General features: G+C 46.5%; 1 protein-coding gene across 2 annotated transcripts in view; it reads right to left on the reverse strand.

Moving 5' to 3' along the window:
- Window positions 1-23,733, reverse strand: part of RIN1 (Ras and Rab interactor 1) — a 179,209-nt gene that overhangs the window by 154,611 nt on the left and 865 nt on the right. The gene's annotated exons all lie outside the window — the stretch shown is intronic.

Genomic DNA, 23,733 nt, shown 5'->3' on the forward strand with positions numbered 1-23,733 from the left:
GGGAATTGCCTCTGGATACCTGGTGGCATGATCCACTACCACCAGTATAAATCTGTGCCCAGATGCAGTGGGAGGATCCATGGGACCCACTATGTCTATTCCCACTCTTTCAAAGGGGACCCCCACCACAGGTAGTGGTATTAGGGGGGCCTTTGTTGTGCCACCTGATTTGCCACTGGCTTGGCAGGTAACACAGGAGCGACAAAACTCCTTTGTATCTTCATTCATGTGAGGCCAGTGAAAGTGAGGGACAAGTCTGTCCCAAGTCTTGTTCTGGCCTAAGTGTCCTGCTAAAGGAATGTCATGGGCCAAGGTAAGAAGGAAGCCCCTAAATTGCAGAGGTATAACCAACCTCCTGGTAGCACCAGGCTTGGGGTCTCTAGCCTCTGAATAAAGGAGCCCTTCATCCCAATACACTTTATGGGTACCTTGAGCATTCCCAGCAGCCTCAGCAGCAGCCAGCTGTCTGAGGGGTTCAAGAGAGGGACAGGATAACTGAGCCTGCCTCAAGTCAGCCCTTGAAGGTCCCCCTGTCCCCAGAAACTCAACCTGATCAGGTTCAAGCTCTTCAGGGACAGTTCCTTCAGGGTCCTCTAGATCAGCTTCCTGGGAAGGCTGATCATCACTCTGAGGCAGGGGGGAAGGCACAGCCTTGACCCTCCTGTTCTTCTTCTTGGTAGGTGCTTGGTCCATTGTTCCAGGATCCAAGACCTGAGGTTCAGTGAGGCACTTTTTGGCCTGTGACCTGGTCACAGCAAGGACATGTGATGATATACCTAACATCTCTGCATGAGTCCTGTACTCCACTTCTGACCATAGAGAACTCTCTAGGTCATTGCCCAACAAACATTCTACTGGGAGGTCTGCACTAACCACAACCCTTTTGAGGCCAGTTACCCCTCCCCATGAGAAGTTAACAACTGCCACACTATGTGAAGTAGTGGCATTGCTGGCATTGGTCACCAGGTAGTTCTCACCTGGTATGTACTGTCCAGGGTCCACAAAGCCTGGTGTCACCATAGTGACACTGGCACATGTGTCCCTGTAGGCTTGAGCCACTTTGTCATTAATTAAAGGAGTCTGTCTGTACTTGCCCAGGTTACTGGGGCTCACAGTCAGGGACAAATCAATGTCCCCATCACAGATCAAGACTGCCTGTGTCAGGGTTCTGTCTAAGTCAGAATCTCCTTCAGTTCCCATAGTGATTCCCACTACACCCTTTGTCTGGGGACCAACACTGCTAACAGTAGTACTGGGAGCAGGTGCCTTAGGGGCAACAGTGTTGGGGGCTCCACCCTTTTTGCAATCACTAGTCCAGTGAGTTGTATTCTTGCAATGATTGCACCAGGGTTTCTTTTGACCTTCTTTCTTCTTTTTGGACTGTTGTTGGGACCCACCCTCCTTAGCAGTAGTTTGGGGCCCTGTTGAAGACTTCTGGTCTTTAGGTTTCTGATCTCCACCCTTTTGGTCTGTTTTCTTCTGATCACCCCCTTGGCCCTGGTTCTGGTTCTTTTGCTTAACCCTGGTTCTGACCCATTTGTCTGCCTTCTTTCCCAATTCTTGGGGAGAGGTCAGATCAGAGTCAACCAAGTGTTGATGCAGTTGCTGGTTTTGACAGTTATTTAAAATCTGTTCTCTCATCATCAAATTATACAATCCTGTAAAATCAGATATAGCCTCAGCTCCACAAAATGGATGCTGCCACCACAGACACAAGTCTGCCCTCCTGCTGCTGGGAGTCCTTCCAGCTTGGGAGGTGTGGACAAAGGGTTTCCTGCCAGGGGAGGTGCGTGCACCACCCCAGACAGGATTTTGTGTATTGGTCAGGTAGGGCTTGAAAGAAACCAGACATGCCTGGGGCTCACAAGGAGCCTCGGTGCATATGCCAGTTCAAACCGGTCCTGGGGCACACCAGTCCCGGGCCTGGGGCGAGCTGGACAAAGGATCGGGGTTGTAACCACCCCCCTTCCTGGTCCCACCCATAGGGAGGGACCTAGCAGGTAGTCCGGCCCCTAGAATCCGCTTAAAGGTAGGAGCTGTGTCCTAAGACTTCAGACATCCTGAAATCAACTTAACACTAAGAAGAAGACGGGAACTTCGACGCTCTGCTGCACAGAGGACTGAAGCCAATCTCCCCTGTGGTCAGGGAGTGACCACCTTGCTAACGCAAGCACCATCCAGCGAATCAACGTCTGCTTTGCCGCCGCCTCCCGCCGGAGCCCGAGCCCAGAGACTGACAAGACCTGGACCTCCAGACCTCTCACCGCCCGATCCACAGTCCCTGAAAAGAAGAGACCCGTGGAGGCACCGAGACACGTGGAGCCAGCCATCTTGGATCGACTACGACAAGCTGACAAGTGCAACAACCGAGGCTCCCTCCAAGTTGTGCTTTGGGATCTGAGAAGCCCAACTCTCGAGCAGCATTTGCACCAAAGGTGAGCCCTCCAGCATCTCCACGATCTGCGTGGGGCCCTTCTGCATTTTGCCACTCGACGCGCCTAACCGGTTGCTGGCCCGCTGGCTAGTGGCCATCTTGGCGACGAACTCTACGAAAAACACCGCTGGTCTGGTTGCTCCAGACTGGCCCTTGCTCCTCTCCAAAGGAGCAATCCCTCTGACCTTGCTGGTCAGAACCAACAGCTAATTTCCGAATCCTCCTGCAATTGCTTTTGCCAAGGCTTGTTTGCTTCGACCAAGTCGCCGACACCGCCGACAGCGAGAGCCTGCGTGGGACAGCTCGTGAGCCGACTCCTGGACGTCGTCGACCTCCAGGGACCACGTGGCTGCGGAGACAAGCTACCCCATATCACCTGTTTGCACCCGACATCGCCTGGTACCTACCTGGTGCCACGCCGGTCACTGGCTAGTGACTGTGAACACTGTCCCCTCTGCTTTCAGGTCTTCTGCAACTCCGATCCACCCTTGGATCCACCGCATCTCTCCCGGACCGACCGCCTGCAGCATCTTTGTCCCAGGCTCAACGGAACAGATAGAAGAAACCCGACGCACTTTGAGGCCTATGCACCCGCTTCCTGTGGGTGAGGTAAAGCTGGTACTCCGGTGCCCAAGTGTAGTAATACATCTCTAGTGCCTGTGTTCCAAATCTTAAGTTCCTAGTCAACCCGGAAGATCTCCTTTGCAGTACCTTTGTACTTTTTACGCACCCATTGAAACCTATGGGAGCACGCGTGTGACTATTTGCTCTGCACACGCCACCCGTGGACCTCCTGGTCACTAACTAACGTTAGCTCCTTGTAGGCCCAGCGATTCTAGAGGCCTTAGGCCTTTTCCCTTTTCTGTTCGTGGTACTTATACCACTATTTTAGTATATGGTTTGAGTGGCCACCAGGGCCTATCCATATAAAGTGCAACTTCTGTGTATTCTGTGATAATCTTGTTTGACGATTTGTGCTCCTGTGCTCATAAAGAGACTAGGGGTTACTTTGAGAAATAAATACATATATATTTTGAATATATATCTGTGTGGTGTCCTTTCATTGGTATAAAAGGGGGTTGCATTTGGTAAAACAGCTGGCTTAACACGCATCACGAGTTTAGCCTCAAAGACTGCTTAGCCTACGCTACCACTAGGGCAGCTAGTCCGAAAAGGTTGACTTACAACCACACCATAAGGGTTGCTTGGCATGGTACAAGGTGATCACTTTAACTAGTGAGCATCATATACCAGGCCAACTTCTCACAGCACCACACTATCACACCATCCCATTTCTGCCAACACAAAGGCTTTATATACTACTACACTCCTCTCTCTGCACTAGAATACTAGATCCCACGGCTACCCTCCGTTTCCACACCGCCACCACTCAGATTCGACTCACCAATGCCACATTACAGAACTTCAATACCACCTCACAGAGGCGCAATACAATATAACTTAACGGCACTGCAACCCGACCACTCTAGTAATAACCACTATAAGCCTGCCACCGCCTCTAAAACCACTGCAGCTCCACCTTCTAGCACCATATTTCCACCCACCAGCACCAAGTAACTACCATGAGCACCACACTACTACACTCTCATAGAACCTGCCGCACCAACATAATGCTGCCCCTCCATGCAGCATGTCCACTTCCTTCCATGATAGTTTGGCCTAAGGTTTACTTTGTGCCTATGACTGAAGGTGGAGGGCACTGAAATTCATTTTTGGGCACCAGTACTTATTTTTCATCATCAGATTGTCACCACAGGGAAGAGAGTCAGAAATGTAAAAAGAAGCGGAAAGAGGAAGAAAGGAAAACTGTGATAGATCGAGAGGAGTAAGAACCTGCAAGAGTGATAAAAGAGACGGGAAAGTAGGTATGGTCCTGGAAGAAGGAGGCAAGAGGTGGCATCAAGGCTAAGCAGCCTTGATATTCAGCTACACCAGTGAAGGGCACACAAGGAAAACTTAGTGCCCCTACAGTTATTGTTTACCACCTAAACACGGATACTGCCTCTCATAAGCATGTACAAACCCTCCACTACCCTACAGCTTTACTATCAACACACATCCTCCCCATGCTATTGCATACGTGCTCCATTACCACCCGTCAGCACTAGCACTACTAACACCCCAGTACAGTGCCATTTCATCCATCTTATTAGCAGCACACTCCAATGCCTCAGTTCATTACCATCTCCCAGCCATATCAAGGTATTACCACCTCTACTGCCTGACGACCACCCCCTCAATTGCACCATTAAGTCACCTTAGCGTACTACACCTCCACAGTTGTTATTCACACACTACTACCTCAAAGCTACACTCTACCACCCTATTTAACTGCACAACACAGGATCATTTTACCATCCATACCACTGACCTATAACACTACAACACTGCCTACCTCAGACTGCCACAAACACCACTACGCCACAACACTGTTCTGCATTGCAGCCACACTGCCATTACACAGCATTGCACTAATGCCCAAAACAACAATACCACCTCATAACACCACACTACCATTGCCATTGTCCCACCACCCCAAAACTGTTTCACCTCTCACCAGCACCACTTTGCTTGCATCAGAGCACCATTTCACTAGTAACATCATGCACATTACCACCTCCTACTAGTACCATCCACCCTGCACCTTAATATCATAGCTGCACTACTCTACCTGCTCCTCAACACATGGCACAGGCTGCTACACTTCGAACCCACATGACAAGAACTTCATAGCACTGGTCCAACACAACCGTAACCACTACACTATCACCTCAGTATTAGGAAGCCACTGCAACAGGATTCACAACAGCACTACCAACCGAACCACTGACTCCCAACATTACAGTGTCAATGCCTTGCACACTTATACCACCCGCGATACAGTAGAACTGCATTGCTACCTTCACTGCACTGAGACTTCACAGTACCAGACTACTACCCTATACCATTAAAATACTACTGCCCAGCACTGCACCACTGCAGTCAGGACCGGTCTTCACCATCACTACACAACCACCACATAACACTGTGCTACCACTCCATAACCACCTATGCACCAATATCCTACACCAGAGGGGCATCGCACCATACCATACTACCAGTGGCAGTCCGTGCAGGTAAGCGCAGTGGGGCGGTGGGGCGGGGGTGGGGGAAAGTGACATACGACGGAATAAGGAACATAAAATAAATAAATAATTAAACCCACTTAACTTGCCCTCGCCGAGTTGGCAATGCGGCGAGCGCAAGGCAAGTGGTTTTAATTATTTATTTTATATTCCTTATCCTGTCGTATGTCACTTTCACACACCCCAACCACCGCCCCACTGTGCTTACCTGCACAGACGGCCACTGCATACTACAACCCCACATCACCACAATTCAACCTGATACTAATCCACCATCACAATTAAAGACTACCTTACCACCCACTAGATCTGCATTGCTGCCCTTGCGTGTCACCTTGCCACTCGTCAACTGTCACAATTATTTACTAACCTTCCACACCATACAACGAGCCTAAACTCACACTGTCAACCGAAAATGCTTTTGTGTCCGATTAGCCGTATTATACAGGAAATACACAACTTTGCTAATCATTTCTATGAAATGTTATTCACTTTCAGGATTATTAATCCCTCTTGTCTAGAGGCCACTACTGGAAATTAGTTTTCTAGTGTTTATGCAAGTGGTTCTTAACCTGTGATCCGAGAACTCCTGGGGGTCCACCAGGCCAACTCAGGGAGGTCGATGACTGTTTTAGAAATGTAAATATTAGAATGAATAAATTAAAATTAAAGTGTATACCAATAAAGAAGCAAAATAGAAAATGTGAAATCTTTTTCTATATCTGAATGTGAATTACACAAAATATTTCAATAGTTGACCATTTACTTGATGTAAATTTGTCTATGTAGTTTTGTGTATTGTTTTAAGGTTTAAATTATAGAATTTACTTATGCCGGGGGTCCCTGGGTTCCAATAATGAATCAGGGCTCCCCGGATTCTAGTAATGATTAAGTGGGGCTACACAGAATTCAAAAGGTTATGACCTGCTTGTTTAAGCGATTTATACTATTCATACTACTTCTGATAGAATTCTAGATGACTTGTAAAACATGGAGAAACTGCCTAATCCCAGACTGGCATATTTAAATTTTCCATGACTCCAAATTTATAAAGTGACAGTTGTAATGGGCACTGTCAGTGTTACAGGTAGTGTGTAGGCCTGTTCATATTGTGTTATTTTTATTCTGAACAATTAATTTTACTGATATGTATGACTGAACATGCTAAACTAGGTGGGTTTCATTGCGATTACAATTTAGTTTTAAAAATTATGAAGGATTTCATCAAAAGCACGTTGTACTTTTTCGAATATTTTGCACTATTTGTCATTTAACCATAAATATTGCCAGTAGATACATTTTAGGTGTAATAACACCAAGAGCAACACGGTTGATGAACTCCTAATTAGCTTCAACTTGAGAAAGGTATTTAGATTATATTGAGAAGTTGGTAGGTTTTATTTGTGGATTACGGCTATAAAGCTTAATAATCTCCTATTTTGAGGTTTATGAAGTGAATCTTGGGGGAATTTAACTGTTAGAAAATGGTTTTTATGATGTTATTAATTGATGATGTGTTATTCGGTGATTACATTGTGTTACATGTAAAAAATTAACATTACCATGACCCTACAGTGACAAGGCTCAAAAGATTTTGTTTCACTGTGGCCGGCCTAGCTGTTCTATATAGAAAACCAGAGTGCAGTTAAAATATGAATACTTTTAACTCGTACAAACGTCCAGTTAGAAAAATAACTAAATCAATAGTTACAATAGTAATTAAAAATAGAAGTCAATGGTGGTCAGATTTCTAATAAATATTACAAAAAAATTAACTTTTAGAAAGTTACTTTTTCACTGCCTGAAGTTCCTGAAGGCTACATTGCATTAACTCTTCATCAACTCCAGGCTTGTGCTAAGCTTAGAATAGGTGTGAATGAGGTGTGAAATGCCTTCCAGGAACAATCAATCAGCTGACCTGAATGGGCACAGATGACTCCTCTGACCTCCACAGAATTTTTACAGTGGGGGCTGTTGACATCCTATGAGACCGTATTGTCAAATCCTGTTTGACAGGTCTGTTGAGCCACATGTAACACTTGGGGCACACTTCAAAGGGAGCTAACAGGATGTCAAGACCATCCTTGTGGCTCCCTTGACTGGTTGCTGAAGGTCCCTCCTTTTGTCCGTCCAGACTACAGTGCATGCCTTAAACTTAATTTTATTGTTAGACGTGGAAGGACATTGATGATTTCCCTATGGCACCCTCAAACACACCCTAGCCTCAGAGCCCAAGTTCAGTTTGGCCTAAAACTTCCCCCATTTTGAAAATGTCCTGACACATGGAATTTGGGGTCTGTTTGCTGTAAGGCAAACAGCAACTACTGAAAAAGTTGGTAGGGTTGGCCCTAAGAACGTTTACGCCATTGATTAGGGAGCGCTCAGGAGACATCCCCACCCACAAGCTGGAGCTGGAAATAAATGTGGCATCTCTAAACACCAACTTCAGACACTTTCTGGAGCTAGAGAAGATCTGAAAAGGACTGAATCTGCTGCCTTGGTCTTGAGAGGAGCCATTAATAACTGGATCAGCTCCCTCTTCTACCCAGGCAAAAGAATTAGGGTCCGTTGGCTGGCCTTCTGTGTCTATAGGGAGGCAACAAGTTGGAAGAGGCCGTTTTCCTGAAGTGCCCAGCTGAGTAGTGGCAACTGAACTTGGACTATGCCTGATAATATGAGAGTCTTTATGTGCCCTCCCCTGAGATCCTAGGGGTTTAGAAGTGTACTCCTGACTTAAAACACTATGGGCCTCATGTAGGTAGCCCAATACCGGTCGGTAACGGCCGATTTTCGGTAATTATACCGTTACCGACCGGTATTTAGGCTTTTGCAATGTAGGGGGCACATTACAGGATTCGGTAATTTACCGAATCGGTAAAATTACCGATTCGGTAATTTTACCGATTCGGTAAATACCGAATCCTGTAATGATATGTAGGGGGAGTGTGTGGGTGTCGTGTGGAGTCAGTATTTACCACCAACTAATAGTTGGTGGTAAATGATGAATGGCTCTGTAAATGCATTTGCAAGCGCTTAGAAGTGTGCGATGTGGCAGACATACATGCCCTTAGGGCATGTATGTGTGCCACATGTGCACACATGTAGGAATCAGGGGTGCAACAGGGTGTCAATGTGACACCCTGCCACCCTTGATTGTGCTCCCCCCATTACCGAATCGGTATTTACCGATTCGGTAATGAGGCGTACCTTCCCATTGATTCAATCAATGGGAAGGTATGCCTCATTACCGAATCGGTAAATACCGATTCGGTAATTACCGAATTTCTACGAATCGGTAATTTTTACCGCAGGAATACCTACATAGCATTTACCACTTCATAAATACCGAATCGGTATGATTCGGTATTTATGAAGTGGTAAATGCCAGGCCACCTACATAAGGCCCTAAGTCAGAAGGTAAAACCTTTGACTGGGACAATATTGGTTGGTGCATCCGTAAAGTGCTCCATCACAGTCATCCTGAAATTGCACCTAAATCCTGGTCTACCACGACCCAAGACTTAAAACGTTAAAAATTCATATCTCTGGTTCTATATATGGGATTTTTGTCATCGTGGTGTGATTTTGTTTATCCACTTTTACTCTATTTTTCAAAAGGGAACCACCACAATCCTACACCCGATTGAGATAGTGGCAACACAACATTCTGTCTTGTGGATAGTAATAGGATCCAACAAGTATTGTTGTTGGATTTTACTTTCAAATGTACTCAGGCATGAATATACGATTTTACTAATTAACAAATTAATACCCGAATTGAGCACAGAAATCAATTGTTGAATGAGCTTTGAAAATTCATTTTTCTGTTTTTCTGTGTTTGTCTGTTTGTGTTAGGATATACAAGATGGAGGCACATGGGAGTGTGAGAGTTTGGATAAGAATGATTAGTGCTGGCCCAGTAGATTGTATTAAGCATCAATAGTTTTTTACACCCTATTTGAAAAAAGGCTGCTAATTCTTAACAACACGTTTTAAACAAGCATTGGCATAGCCAATAGATCTCGCCTTTGGGACCTTATACGTATTTAGTTATGCAGCACAATATCATTGGTACAACAGCATCAACTGTTGCATGGCTAAACACTTATAAGGTCCCAAAGGCGAGACCTATTGGCTATGCCAATGCCTGTTTTGTTACGGTTAGGCATAAATAACAGGAGGGTGAAAGTCAGTCAGTCAGTTAGTGAGAGTGAGAGAGTCAGTCAGTCAGTGAGGGAGTGAGAGTCAGTGAGAGAGTGAGAGTCAGTGAGAGAGTGAGAGTCAGTGAGAGAGTGAGAGAGTCAGTCAGTGAGAGAGTGAGAGTCAGTCAGTCAGTGAGAGAGTCAGTCAGTCAGTGAGAGTAAGAGAGTCAGTCAGTTAGTGAGAGAGTCAGTTAGTCAGTTAGTGAGAGTGAGAGAGTCAGTCAGTCAGAGAGTGAGAGTCAGCGAGAGAGTGAGAGAGTCAGTCAGTGAGAGAGTGAGAGTCAGTCAGTCAGTGAGAGAGTCAGTCAGTCAGTGAGAGTAAGAGAGTCAGTCAGTGAGAGTGAGAGTCAGTCAGTGAGAGTGAGAGTCAGTCAGTGAGAGTGAGTCAGTCTTTAAGCGAGAGTCGGTCTTTTAGCGAGAGTCAGTCTTTTAGCGAGAGTCAGTCTTTTAGCGAGAGTCAGTCTTTTAGCGAGAGTCAGTCAGTGAGAAAGAGTCAGTGCGAGAGAGTCAGTGAGAGAGAGTCAGTGCGAGAGAGTCGGTGAGAGAGAGTCGGTGAGAGAGAGTCGGTGAGAGAGATAGAGTCAATCAGTGAGAGAGAGTCAATCAGTGAGAGAGAGTCAGTCAGTCAGTGAGAGAGAGTGGGAGAGTCTGTCAGTGAGAGTGAGTGAGTGAGTCAGTCAGTCATTGAGAGTGAGTCAGTCAGTCAGTGAGAGTGGGTCAGTCAGTCAGTCAGTAAGAGTGAGTCAGTCAGCCAGTCAGTGAGAGTGGGTCAGTCAGTGAGAGAGAGAGGGTGAGTCTGTCAGTGAGAGTGAGTCAGTGAGAGTGAGTGAATCAGTCAGTGAGAGTGAGTGAGTCAGTCAGTGAGAGTGAGTGAGTGAGTCAGCCAGTGAGAGTGAGTGAGTCAGTCAGTCAGTCAGTGAGAGAGAGTGGGAGAGCCAGTGAGAGAGAGAGTGGGAGAGTCAGTCAGTGAGAGTGAGTGAGTCAGTCAGTCAGTGAGAGAGAGAGAGTGGGAGAGTCAGTCAGTGAGAGAGAGTGAGTCAGTCAGTGAGAGAGAGTGGAAGAGTCAGTCAGTGAGAGGGAGTCAGTCAGTGAGAGTGAGTGAGTCAGTGAGAGTGAGTGAGTCAGTGAGAGTCAGTGAGTCAGTCAGTGAGAGTGAGCGAGTCAGTCAGTCAGTGAGAGAGAGAGAGAGTGAGTCAGTCAGTCAGTCAGTGAGAGAGAGAGTGGGAGAGTCAGTCAGTGAGAGTGAGTGAGTGAGTCAGTCAGTCAGTGAGAGAGAGAGGGAGAGAGTGGGAGAGTCAGTCAGTGAGAATGAGTGAGTCAGTCAGTCAGAGAGAGAGATTGAGAGAGTCAGTCAGTGAGAGAGAGTGAGTCAGTCAGTGAGAGAGAGTGGAAGAGTCAGTCAGTGAGAGGGAGTCAGTCAGTGAGAGTGAGTGTGTCAGTGAGAGTGAGTGAGTCAGTGAGAGTGAGTCAGTCAGTCAGTCAGTGAGAGTGAGTGAGTGAGTGAGTCAGTCAGTCGGTGAGAGAGAGAGTGAGTGAGTCAGTCAGTCAGTGAGAGAGAGAGTGGGAGAGTCAGTCAGTGAGAGTGAGTGAGTCAGTCAGTCAGTGAGAGAGAGAGGGAGAGAGTCAGTCGGTGAGAATGAGTGAGTCAGTCAGTCAGTGAGAGAGAGAGAGAGGGAGAGTCAGTCAGTGAGAAAGAGTGGAAGAGTCAGTCAGTGAGAGAGAGTGAGTGAGTCAGTCAGTGAGAGTGAGAGTCAGTCAGTGAGAGTGAGAGTCGGTCAGTGAGAGTGAGAGTCGGTCAGTGAGAGTGAGTGAGTCAGTCAATAAGAGAGATTCTGTCAGTCGGTGAGAGAGAGTATGTCAGTCAGTGAGAGTGGGTCAGTGAGAGCGAGTCAGTGAGAGCGAGTCAGTGAGAGTGAGTCAGTGAGTCTGTCAGTGAGAGTGAGTCAGTCAGTGAGAGAGAGCGGGAGAGTCAGTCATTGAGAGAGAGTGGGAGAGTCAGTGAGAGTCTGTCAGTAAGAGTGAGTCAGTGAGAGTCTGTCAGTAAGAGTGAGTCAGTGAGAGTGAGTCAGTGAGAGTGAGTCAGTGAGAGTGAGTCAGTGAGAGCGAGTCAGTGAGAGCGAGTCAGTGAGAGTGAGAGGGAGTCAGTCAGTGAGAGAGAGTGGTAGATCAGTGGGAGATTCAGTGAGAGTCTGTCAGTGAGAGTCTGTCAGTGAGAGTCTGTCAGTCAGTGAGAGAGAGTGGGAGAGTCTGTCAGTGAGAGTCTGGCAGTGAGAGTGAGTCAGTGAGAGTGAGTCACAGAGAGTGAGTCAGAGAAAGTGAGTGAGTCAGTCAGTGAGAGAGAGTTGGAGAGTAAGTCAGTGAGAGTGAGTGAGTGCTTCAGTGAGAGAGAGTGGGAGAGTCAGTCAGTGAGAGAGAGGGGGAGAGTCTGTCAGTGAGAGTGAGTCAGTCAGTGTGAGTGAGTCAGTCAGTCAGTGAGAGAGAGTGTGATAGTCTGTCAGTGAGAGTCTGTCAGTAAGTGAGAGTCTGTCAGTGAGAGTGAGTCAGTCAGTGAGAGTGAGTCAGTCAGTGTCTGGTAGTGTGAGTGAGTGAGTCAGTGAGAGAGAGTGAGTGAGTCAGTGAGAGTGAGTCAGTCAGTGAGAGTGAGTGAGTAAGTCAGTGAGAGTGAGTCTGTCAGTCAGTGAGAGTGAGTGAGTGAGTGAGAGAGAGAGTGGGAGAGTCTGTCAGTCAGTGAGTGAGTCAATGAGAGTCAGTCAGTCAGTCAGTAAGAGAGATTCTGTCAGTCAGTGAGAGAGAGTATGTCAGTCAGTGAGAAAGAGTGGAAGAGTCAGTCAGTGAGAGAGAGTGAGTGAGTCAGTGAGAGTGAGAGTCAGTCAGTGAGAGTGAGAGTCAGTCAGTGAGAGTCAGTCAGTGAGAGTGAGTGAGTCAGTCAGTAAGAGAGATTCTGTCAGTCAGTGAGAGAGAGTATGTCAGTCAGTGAGAGTGGGTCAGTGAGAGCGAGTCAGTGAGAGCGAGTCAGTGAGAGCGAGTCAGTGAGAGTGAGTCAGTGAGTCTGTCAGTGAGAGTGAGTCAGTCAGTGAGAGAGAGCGGGAGAGTCAGTCATTGAGAGAGAGTGGGAGAGTCAGTGAGAGTCTGTCAGTGAGAGTGAGTCAGTGAGAGTCTGTCAGTAAGAGTGAGTCAGTGAGAGTGAGTCAGTGAGAGTGAGTCAGTGAGAGTGAGTCAGTGAGAGCGAGTCAGTGAGAGCGAGTCAGTGAGAGTGAGAGGGAGTCAGTCAGTGAGAGAGAGTGGTAGAGTCAGTGGGAGAGTCAGTGAGAGTCTGTCAGTGAGAGTCTGTCAGTGAGAGTCTGTCAGCGAGAGTCTGTCAGTCAGTGAGAGAGAGTGGGAGAGTCTGTCAGTGAGAGTCTGTCAGTGAGAGTGAGTCAGTGAGAGTGAGTCACAGAGAGTGAGTCACAGAGTGAGTCAGAGAAAGTGAGTGAGTCAGTCAGTGAGAGAGAGTGGGAGAGTAAGTCAGTGAGAGTGAGTCGGTCAGTGTGAGTGAGTCAGTCAGTCAGTGAGAGAGAGGGGGAGAGTCTGTCAGTGAGAGTGAGTCGGTCAGTGTGAGTGAGTCAGTCAGTCAGTGAGAGAGAGTGTGATAGTCTGTCAGTGAGAGTCTGTCAGTAAGTGAGAGTCTGTCAGTGAGAGTGAGTCAGTCAGTGAGAGTGAGTCAGTCGGTGTCTGGTAGTGAGAGTGAGTGAGTCAATGAGAGAGAGTGAGTGAGTGAGAGTGAGTGAGTAAGTCAGTGAGAGTGAGTCTGTCAGTCAGTGAGAGTGAGTGAGTGAGTGAGAGAGAGAGAGAGTGGGAGAGTCTGTCAGTCAGTGAGTGAGTCAGTGAGAGTGAGTCAGTCAGTCAGTAAGAGAGATTCTGTCAGTCAGTGAGTGAGTCAGTGAGAGTGAGTCAGTCAGTGAGAGTGAGTCAGTCAGTGTCTGTTAGTGAGAGTGAGTGAGTCAGTGAGAGAGAGTGAGTGAGTCAGTGAGAGTGAGTGAGTCAGTGAGAGTGAGTGAGTCAGTGAGAGTGAGTAAGTCAGTGAGTGAGAGTGAGTGAGTGAGTGAGTGAGTGAGTGAGTGAGTGAGTGAGTGAGTGAGTGAGTGAGTGAGTGAGAGAGTGGGAGAGTCTGTCAGTCAGTGAGTGAGTCAGTGAGAGTGAGTCAGTCAGTCAGTACGAGAGATTCTGTCAGTCAGTGAGAGAGAGTATGCCAGTCAGTGAGAGTGGGTCAGTGAGAGTGGGTCAGTGAGAGTGAGTCAGTGAGAGTGAGTCAGTGAGAGTGAGTCAGTGAGTGAGAGTGAGTGGAAGAGTCTGTCCGTGATAGTCTGTCAGTGAGAGTCTGTTAGTGAGAGTGAGTGGGTGAGTCAGTGAGAGAGAGTGGGTCAGTCAGTCAGTGAGAGAGAGTGAGAGAGTCAGTGAAAGTGAGTCAGTCAGGGAGAGTGAGTCAGTGAGTGAGTCTGTCAGTCAGTGAGAGTGAGAGTGAGTCTGTCAGTCAGTGAGAGTGAGTGAGCCAGTCAGTGAGAGAGTGTGAGAGAGTCAGTGAAAGTCTGCCAGTGAGAGTGAGTGAGAGTGAGTCAGTCACTCAGTGAGAGAGAGTGGGAGAGTCTGTCAGTGAGTCTGTCAGTCAGTCAGTGACTCAGTGAGAGTGAGTCAGTCAGTTAGTGAGAGAGAGTGGGATAGTCTGTCAGTGAGAGTCTGTCAGTAAGTCAGAGTCTGTCAGTGAGAGTGAGTCAGTCAGTGAGAGTGAGTCAGTCAGTGTTTGTTAGTGAGAGTGAGTGAGTCAGTGAGAGTAAGTCAGTGAAAGTGAGTCAGTCAGTGAGAGTGAGTCAGTCAGTGAGAGTGAGTCTGTCAGTCAGTGAGAGTGAGTGAGTCAGTCATTGAGAGAGAGAGTGGGAGAGTCTGTCAGTCAGTGAGTGAGTCAGTGAGAGTGAGTCAGTCAGTCAGTGAGAGAGATTCTGTCAGTCAGTGAGAGAGAGTCTTTCAGTCAGTGAGAGTGGGTCAGTGAGAATGAGTCAGTGAGAGTGAGTCAGTGAGAGTGAGTGGGAGAGTCTGTCCGTGATAGTCTGTCAGTGAGAGTCTGTTAGTGAGAGTGAGTGAGTCAGTCAGTCAGTCAGTGAGAGAGAGTGGGTCAGTCAGTGAGAGAGAGTGAGAGAGTCAGTGAAAGTGAGTCAGTGAGTGAGTCTGTCAGTCAGTGAGAGTGAGTGAGTCAGTCAGTGAGAGAGAGTGGGAGAGTCTGTCAGTAAGTCTGTCAGTGAGTCAGTGAGAGTGCATCAGTCAGTCAGTGAGAGAGAGAGATTCTGTCAGTCAGTGAGAGAGAGTCTGTCAGTCAGTGAAAGTGAATGAGTCAGTCAGTGAGAGTGAATGAGTCAGTCAGTGAGAGTGAGTCAGTCAGTGAGAGTGAGTCAGTCAGTGAGAGTCTGTTAGTGAGAGTGAGTCAGTCAGTGAGAGTGAGTGAGAGAGTCAGTCAGTGAGAGAGTGAGAGATTGTCAGTGAGAGTCTGTCAGTGAGAGTCAGTCAGTCAGTGAGACTGAGTGAGTCAGTGAGTGAGAGTGAGTGGGACAGTCTGTCAGTGAGAGTGAGTGGGAGAGTATGTCAGTGAGAGTCTATCAGTGAGAGTCTGTCAGTGAGAGTGAGTGAGTCAGTCAGTGAGAGAGAGTTTTGAGAGTCAGTTAGTAAGAGAGTGGGAGAGTCAGTCAGTGAGAGTCTGTCACTGAGAGTGAGTGAGTCAGTCTGTCAGTGAGAGTGAGTCAGTCAGTGAGAGAGGGGGAGAGTCAGTGAGAGTCTGTCAGTGAGAGTCAGTCAGTGAGAGAGAGTCAGTGAGAGTGAGTCAGTCAGTGAGTGAGTCAGGCAGTAAGTGAGAGAGAGTGGGAGAGTCTGTCAGTGAGAGTCTGTCAGTGAGAGTGAGTGAGTCAGTCTGTCAGTGAGTCTGTCAGTGAGAGAGAGTGAGTGAGAGAGTGGGTGAGTCAGTCAGTGAGAGTGGGAGAGTGTCAGTGAGAGTGAGAGTCAGTGTGAGTGAGTGAGAGAGTCAGTGAGAGTGAGAGAGCCAGTGTAAGTGAGTGTGAGTGAGAGTGTGAGTGAGAGTGTCAGTGTCAGTGAGAGTGGGAGTCTGTGAGAGAGTGAGAGTCAGTGAGAGTGTGATAGTCAGTGAGAGTCTGCCATTAATGCAAGGCATTTGCAGTTAGGGTGAGTACTCTAAAGCTCAACTTTCAATGTGACAATGGTTCGAATATAAAGCCCGTACATGTTTGCAGAGTTTAACGATGTGTGGCTATTCCTAATGCTCCGAGGATACTACATTATTATATGCAAATAAATACATGCAGAACAAATGAAAGAAACAATTATAGTGAAAACTTGAATCGGCATGTTCTGAAAACCTGTAATTTCCCATCTTTCAAAAGAGCACAAGCAGCTGCTGTTTTAAAGCACTTGCGCTTGTCATTGCTAATTTATATTAATCGATTTCATTTTAAAGTAATTCAATTAAGATAGAGAGACAGCACATCAGGTGAGGATTACAACGCACCTGAGAAAACACTTTAAACTATTATCTTATCAAGCCCGGGAGTGGTGCGTGCGTGCGCGAACATGCGCGCAGTCTTCACTTTTTCAAGCACTGCACTCGTGCTTGTGGCGCACCGCTGCGCGCTCCCGCAAGGTGGATGCCACCACAAGCACGAGTGCAGAGCTTGAAAAAGTGAAGAACGGCGGCTAAAGGCCCTCCTATGTAGCGCATGCGTGCAGTGTAGGCGAGACCTGAAAATTATGGTGCACAGAATGTGTAGATACATGGATAGCAATTATATTTTTCCTGTAATGACTTACATGCAAAAGATAAACATGCTGCCTCACATATATTGTTTCTGTTGATCACTATTATTTTTAGAAATCCACATCACAAGAAGGTAAATCCAGTTCTTATTTTCAATGTTTAAACTGCAGCTGTACTTTTTTAAACTCTGCTGGCTCTAAGGGGAACCATTTTGCATTATGACGTCACAACACAACTGTAATAGCCTATTACAGTTGAAATCTAAAATCATTTTGTAATCATAGGAGGCTACAGGCATCACAACTTGACAAAAGTAAGGAAATTAAAAATGGGATTTTATACAGGAACTGCAAGCTTTCATGTATTATACATCAATAAATACCCGCTTGAGTGTTTTAATACAGTGTGAATTAAGTATTATCTGCCACTATACTTTAGATTCATTTGTTATCATAATTCCTGTCAAATCAATGTACCAGGTGCTTACCAACTTTTTCTCCAACATGGTAATATAGGGAGGACTCATTGATTTTTTCAGCCCACAAGAGGTCATTTTCAGCTGTAGCAAATTGCACAATGCCATCTAATTATTTTAATTATGAGTCCATCCTCATTCCCCTCCTGAATTGTCAAATTTGCCTCGACATCTTGTATTTCATTCTCATGCCCTGCCCTCAAATAATGTTAGTTTTTTTTGTAATCCGCACATTTTGTTATAATTTATCATATTTGTGGAGATTGGAAACACCCCTGCCGGCCAGTGGAAAAAGTGTAATGTAGATCTCTACAGCGGTGATTGCTTTCAATCTTTAAAGGAAAGTTTCCTGCTGAAATCGCTCTATGACCTGCGATAGATGTGAACCCTCGTCCAAATAAAAGTCACTTCAGCTGGATTACCTTGTGGGAACTTCCATTTATGTACCTTCAACCGGGAAGAATGACACTGCTGAAGTTTCAAAAAGTTTCTCTTTGAATTGCAAGGAGACTCAACATATAGAGGCAGAATTTAGCACAATTACTCTTGCTCAAAGACAGCAAAATCCACTTGAGGTTTTTCAAAAGAAGGGATGCATTAATCTGCAGGGAAATTAAAAATATGGAGACAGTGACTCTTGCCCCAAGTTAGCAACATCTGTTAAGGTTTCAGAGCAAAGGATGCATGAAACTTTCCCTAAAGCCAAGTACCATCTCCAGTATACTGTGCTCTCAACCCCGCACGAGCTTCATTTAGGGTCCATTAGGAGTTCCGTCGATCCCGATGAAGTCTGACGTGTGTGTGAGGCCTGTAGGAACACTGCAGGTCTGCTGCATTTCACCTGCGTGCTAGAATCACCAACTCTCAGAGTTTACCCATACTGAAAGACTCACGTCACCACCATAACTAGCACTAACAGTAGTGACAGGGAATAAAGATACCAAACTACTTTCACAATAATAGTACAAAAAAGTCTGGCACCGAGTTACGTTTTCTATGTATTTGTGAAAAAATTGCAATGGAAACAACAATGGTTATTTTTCCACTCTGCATCCAACAGCAATCGAAAATGTCCCACAAGGCATTGATATATTTTCTCTTAACTGGGCGTCATTATTATTTATATTTCATTTAGTATTAACTTTTAGTTTATTACAATGCATAGATTTTCTTTTAGTAAGATTATTCAGAAAGCAGAATGTCTTTTATGATGTTAAGCAGTCCGTTTAAAAAAAATTGCATCATGACAAGTTATTTCATTAATTTGGGGTCAGGTAGTTTAGTTGTCTTTTATAAACATCCTGCTTTGCATTTTCATTATCAACGTGTGGTTGAAATCAAAAGCTTCCATGAAATCAAAATCTTCCATGAAAGTAATGTTCGTAGATGGTAACAACTTTAAGACTGGTTTTGAAGGGTATTGCATATATATTAACCATTTAGCATACTTCTGACACCTCGTCTGTCATAACAAGTCACATACCAGTAGTTTTGTAAAGTCTGTCCTTTTATAGAATCCTTTGCTTTCCAGCATTGGCTACTTGGACAAGACTCTTTCAGAAATGCCAGTTCCTGACCTTTCAACTGTGTTAATGAAGCGTTCACCCGTTTGAGATTCACACGGCTTCTGTGTTTCTGTCATCTTGGATCGGGCCCAGACCCCTCCAAATTCAACACCTTCTGCTTCTCACCGGCAGCTGTCATGTACTTACCTGTGATTCTAATTTAGTGTGGTGTAGACTGTCGTAATTTGAATAAACATGCCATCCCAAACGCCTCCAAGTCAACCAGCGATTGTTCCTCGCCCACCACCATCTGCACAGCAGGTTTTACTGCTTGCTGTGTTTTACTCACATGCTATGCATTCATGTGCTTGGACACAAACGCTTCCAAGGCCACCAGCTTCTGTCACTCGCCCACGGCAGTAAGTTACTTGCCTGTAACACTACTTTGCCATCTTATATGATGAATGTACTCTGCAAACTTCCTCCGTCTGTCGTATGCATTCACAGGGTTAAAAGAATGCATCGCCTTAGGCAGAAAGCGTGGGCGCCCTCCTGTACCCAAAGGGTGTGCCCGCCAATACCCTACCGAAGTGTGCGCCACGCGCTGGATGAAGTCAGACCTCTCCGCGACCGCAACTGAGGGAGATTTTCCGAGGCAGGGCTTGAGTCATCCGGCCAGGAGGAAGAGCCAAGGCAATGAGTGTGTACGCCGCCCCTGCCACACATGGCACGCTGGCAGGGCCCAGGGATGCGTGCCTGAGCGCGGAGGCGTAGCTTCCATGGATGCACCAGGTGCAGTGGCACCGGGACCCAGAGGCCTGAGGGATCCACTAGTTATCTTCAAAGTATGTCACCCACCGTCAAATACACTTTTTCAAGAATAGTAGCAAACACGAATATAATTTCGAAAGTGTAAAGCGTGCGTATAATAATGCAACAAGTGCGCCTACGCACTGGAAGGCTCAGGAGATCTTTCTTCTGTGCGCCTCCGGCCGGCACGAATCTGCCATCCCGCCCACGGCTCGAGGGCGTGGAAGACTCTCTCTCGGCACTCACGGCTCGCGAGTACCAACCACATTGTGCGGGCGGGCTCTGTGAGGGGGTTTATTTCCGCACAGTGGGGCGTAAGTGGGGGAGTAGCTTAAACGAGGCACGTGTCCCACACGCACTTGCATGTTCTAAGGCGTTGATATGCCTCAGTGATGACGCTTCCAAGCGCTTGGCTGTCATGATGCGGCAGTCGACTAGGTGGTCCTTGTTATGAGACTAGCCAATGCAATAAGTAACCTGTCGTTCCTCTCGAGCAGACATTTGAATGTATTAGGACAGCCTGCAGTGAGAGTTGAGTCCCTGGTCGCCTAATGACTCGTCTGTTGCGGTGGGCGATCCACTGTTGTTTCACCCTGCTATGTCCATGAGTTATGACTTAACTTGTGTGGTAGTAGTACACCGCTCCGCCCCGTCCCCGAATCCCTCGAGAGGTTGGCATAAATACCTGTTGAAAACAGGCATGTCTGACTCCCATTCAAGATTGCCAGTGCCACTGCTGTACTGTGCATCGGTAGCCCAGGACCCCTCCCTCACTGGCCACTGGGTGTCGCTGTTGTCCTAAACAGTGAAACAAATCCCTAGCCCCTGCCCAAACAGCAGGATGGATGAGCCTTGCACATTCCGGCAGAGTCCGCGGAGGATTCTTCCGGGCGATGGTCCGTCTGATAGTGAGCCTCTGGCCCGGAAGCCAGGGAAGCAGTAAGTGTAGCTGTCGCCAACCCCCCTCTGTGTTGTTACTCCAGGGCTTTAAGTGTTATGAAAAAAATGGGGGGGGGGAGGGGGGGTGGTCTCTCAAAGGGGCGGGGTCAATGTAATTAAGGGCTGGCTTAAAAACACATAAGCTAAAAATGTGTGCTTAGCAGTGTGCCGCCCGACTTGTATTTTTCTGTTTCTGTCATTGCATCCAGATACATGATACAACAAGTAACATCATACCTACAACAAGTCAGGACTATTGGCTTTGTCAATGGTTGTTAGTTGCATAAGATAAATAAGCTGCAACTATGGCTTGTAGATAATATTGAAAAAGCTTTCACTTAAAGCCCTGGTGACACCACAACAATGTTGCTGCTCCTGAGTTTTAAAAAGAGAAGGGAAATCCAGAGAGAAAATGTCTCTCTTTGTAGGATTTCCCTTCCCCTACAACGCTCACCTGGCATGACGAAACTTCTCCACTATTGAGAAGTGAGCAGTGTGAGCGCGCGCACATCGACGTGCCTGCTGTCACTGCAGTCCTGAAAAAATGGACCGATTGTGCCAGGGCACAAAACAGAGCCCGATTGAGACCCATTTTGAGGCCCCCATTGCCCGTGCTCAGCACCTGTGAGACCCGGTCCACTTAAAGCCCTGTGTTATTCTTTAGAGATTGGCAAGTCAGCAGATTCATAGAAAAAGGCAAGCAGAACACAACAAGCAGTGATTTATTTGTAAAATAAGAAGTGCCAGGACGCAGACCTGGAAGGCACTGTAGCTTGCAGCAACCCATCGCCCTCGTCATCACTGCCAAAACAACTACTAACCATCTCTCTCGTGGGCAAGTACGACAGTTCAGATTATTCCAGGTCCCCAAAGCTAAAGGAATGGGTAGGCAGGTAGGTATTAGCAATTTTTTTAATGTATATTGTACTCCTAAACAACCTTTGTTCTGCTCCTTTCTAAATTAGATGAGCAGCACCACATGTGGCAAACTGTACTAGGTGCGGTGGTGCCGAGCACCGGAAACCAATTAAGTGCTGGTGCTGAGCACCGGAAACCACTGGCTCAAATTAAACACTGACAACAAGGGCCACAGAAAGCCATGGCAGGCTTTAAGGTGGTGCGACTGGTGCAGATGCACTGGGCGTTGACCTGCGTTAGGGGCCCTGACTTCAAGGGATCACAAATCTGTATTTTGTATGGATAGGTGAGTGGATTACAGCTTTTGTCACAGAGATCCTTTTGTTACCGCAGTACATAAAATACATCCTCAATACAGAACAGTGACCGTTAAGAATTTTCATCAAAGAGCTGCATGCAAACTGCATAAAATAACTTTTTAAAACCCTGCCACAAAGAAATTGGCAAGAAGGAGAAATGTGGCAGTACATCTATTCTGCTTAATTGATTACAATGTCTGAATTTTAAAATATTTAATGGGGTTAAGGCACCCGCTGCAGAGATCTTTGTGTGCCTAATAAATCTCAAGGAATAATAATAATAGTAAAATTTGCTAGAGAGGTCTGTGTTTTGTCTGTTTTTAATGAAAGTAGCATAGAAGGTTAATATGTTTACTGCAAAGCACATTATGTAACATGCAGATGACAGTTTTTTATTTTATGTAAATGCGTAAGTGGGTTACTGATTTTCATAGAGATCATTTTGTTAGACGCAGTTCATAAATTGTAATCCTTCTAATATAGCACAGTAAAAGCTACCAAGGACACGCGCCTCCTACACTTTGTAACCCTCTGTGTCTTATGCAACACATCCTGTACATTGATTTCCACACATAGGATTTATTGTCAATATATAATGTGTACTTGTGATGTAAAGCACTCTGACACCCTACAGTGGGATGAGTAGCAGTGTGAAAGAAATAAAACAAAATTGTGGTATTTAAATTGTTATTTATGTAAATACTGGTTCACACTAGCACATCTGACAGTCTTGATTATATTTCGGTGTGAAACTCCCAATAGCTCTCTTGCAGGATACGCCAACAGAATGAGGTCTTATGGCCCCTTAACTTTGGCCTTTGTTATGGGCCCAGTTGGAATCTGATAAGTCCCCTCCTCACCTGCATGTTGCCTCTCCCAACAAAAGCAGACAACGTGCAGGCGCTGCTGAATGTGTCCCCGTGTCTGAAGATTACACCACAAGTTTAGCACATTTCTGCCGGGCCCAATCTCTTGGCAGGGTAGACAGTGTCTGCCTTGTGAATAAAGTGGGTAGACACTGTCTACTCAAGTGTACCCTCGACTTGTGCCCTGCAAACTGAGCATCTAACTTCGGACTAACATGCACCCAAGGAGTGGCCACAGCTAGGGCACTAAGACTGTAGGAGAGCACAACTGATCCATCCTTTTATACACTGAAAACACTTCTCAGTAGGCAATGCCAGTCCTCACTGGAATGGCCATATTGTACAACTATGAGGAGACAAAACTGCAGGTATCGCCCACGAGACGAAGCAGCACCACTGAAGACAACTTAGATTCACATTTTAAAGGATATCTTATGCGGCTAGTGGGAGGCAAATGCTGCAGGCTTCACTTACAAGGGGACGCTAAATGACTAGGGTAAAAACAACTAACACAACACACACTGCAGGAGACGTAGTGGTCAACCACAGCAAACCTACAGGAGGAAAACACATCTATAGTAGAAGGCAACAGCAACCAGAACAACGCAGAACAACACAATTCTCTGTGGAGCCAAGTGGCTACCGCCTAGCAATGGAATCACTACATCCGAGTAGAAGGAAAACAACGACCTGTGAGGGGAAGACAACGCAAGTTCTCATTGTATGGGAACGTTTTTTCACTAGTGAAGACAACAACCACAGCATTCCCTTATAAGCCAAATCCACATTACCAGGGAGACAGAGTCGGACTCGGACAAAAAATCGTTCTAGGCACCAAAGTAAAAGAGGCCTCCATTAGCAAACCAGACAGCTAAAAAGTGGCCAGTTTTGAACTTGTAAAGACACGTTGTATTTTGCATGGTATGGGGAAAGGCATGCATGTGTAATTGCTGTTGACAATGTTTGTAGTAATATCAGTTAAATCAAAAGTAAAACCCGGACACCTGGCCATAAAACAGGCCCACAAACTGTTAAAGAAACGGCCCACACACTTACCTGTAAGACCAGCCCATCGGGCACTGCATGACCGCCCTATAGGCCAGTCCCACCCTATAGGGAGAGCCTATCACCACAGACACCACAATAAAAAATATGGGGGTCAACCACTTTGGTCCTCACTGACAGCAAAAGCCCAAAGCCCTAGGAGGAGACAACCACAGGGCACCACATCACTAGAAGAAGGTGCTACCTACTACTACTCTCTACTCCAGGAGTAAACAACACCACGAGGAAGAGAGCATCGCTGCCACTCTCGCCTATAGGGGGAAACTACTTCACAAGGAGGAGAC

This window comes from Triturus cristatus, chromosome 9 (genome assembly GCF_964204655.1).
Source record: "Triturus cristatus chromosome 9, aTriCri1.1, whole genome shotgun sequence".
NCBI classification, from domain to species: domain Eukaryota; kingdom Metazoa; phylum Chordata; class Amphibia; order Caudata; family Salamandridae; genus Triturus; species Triturus cristatus.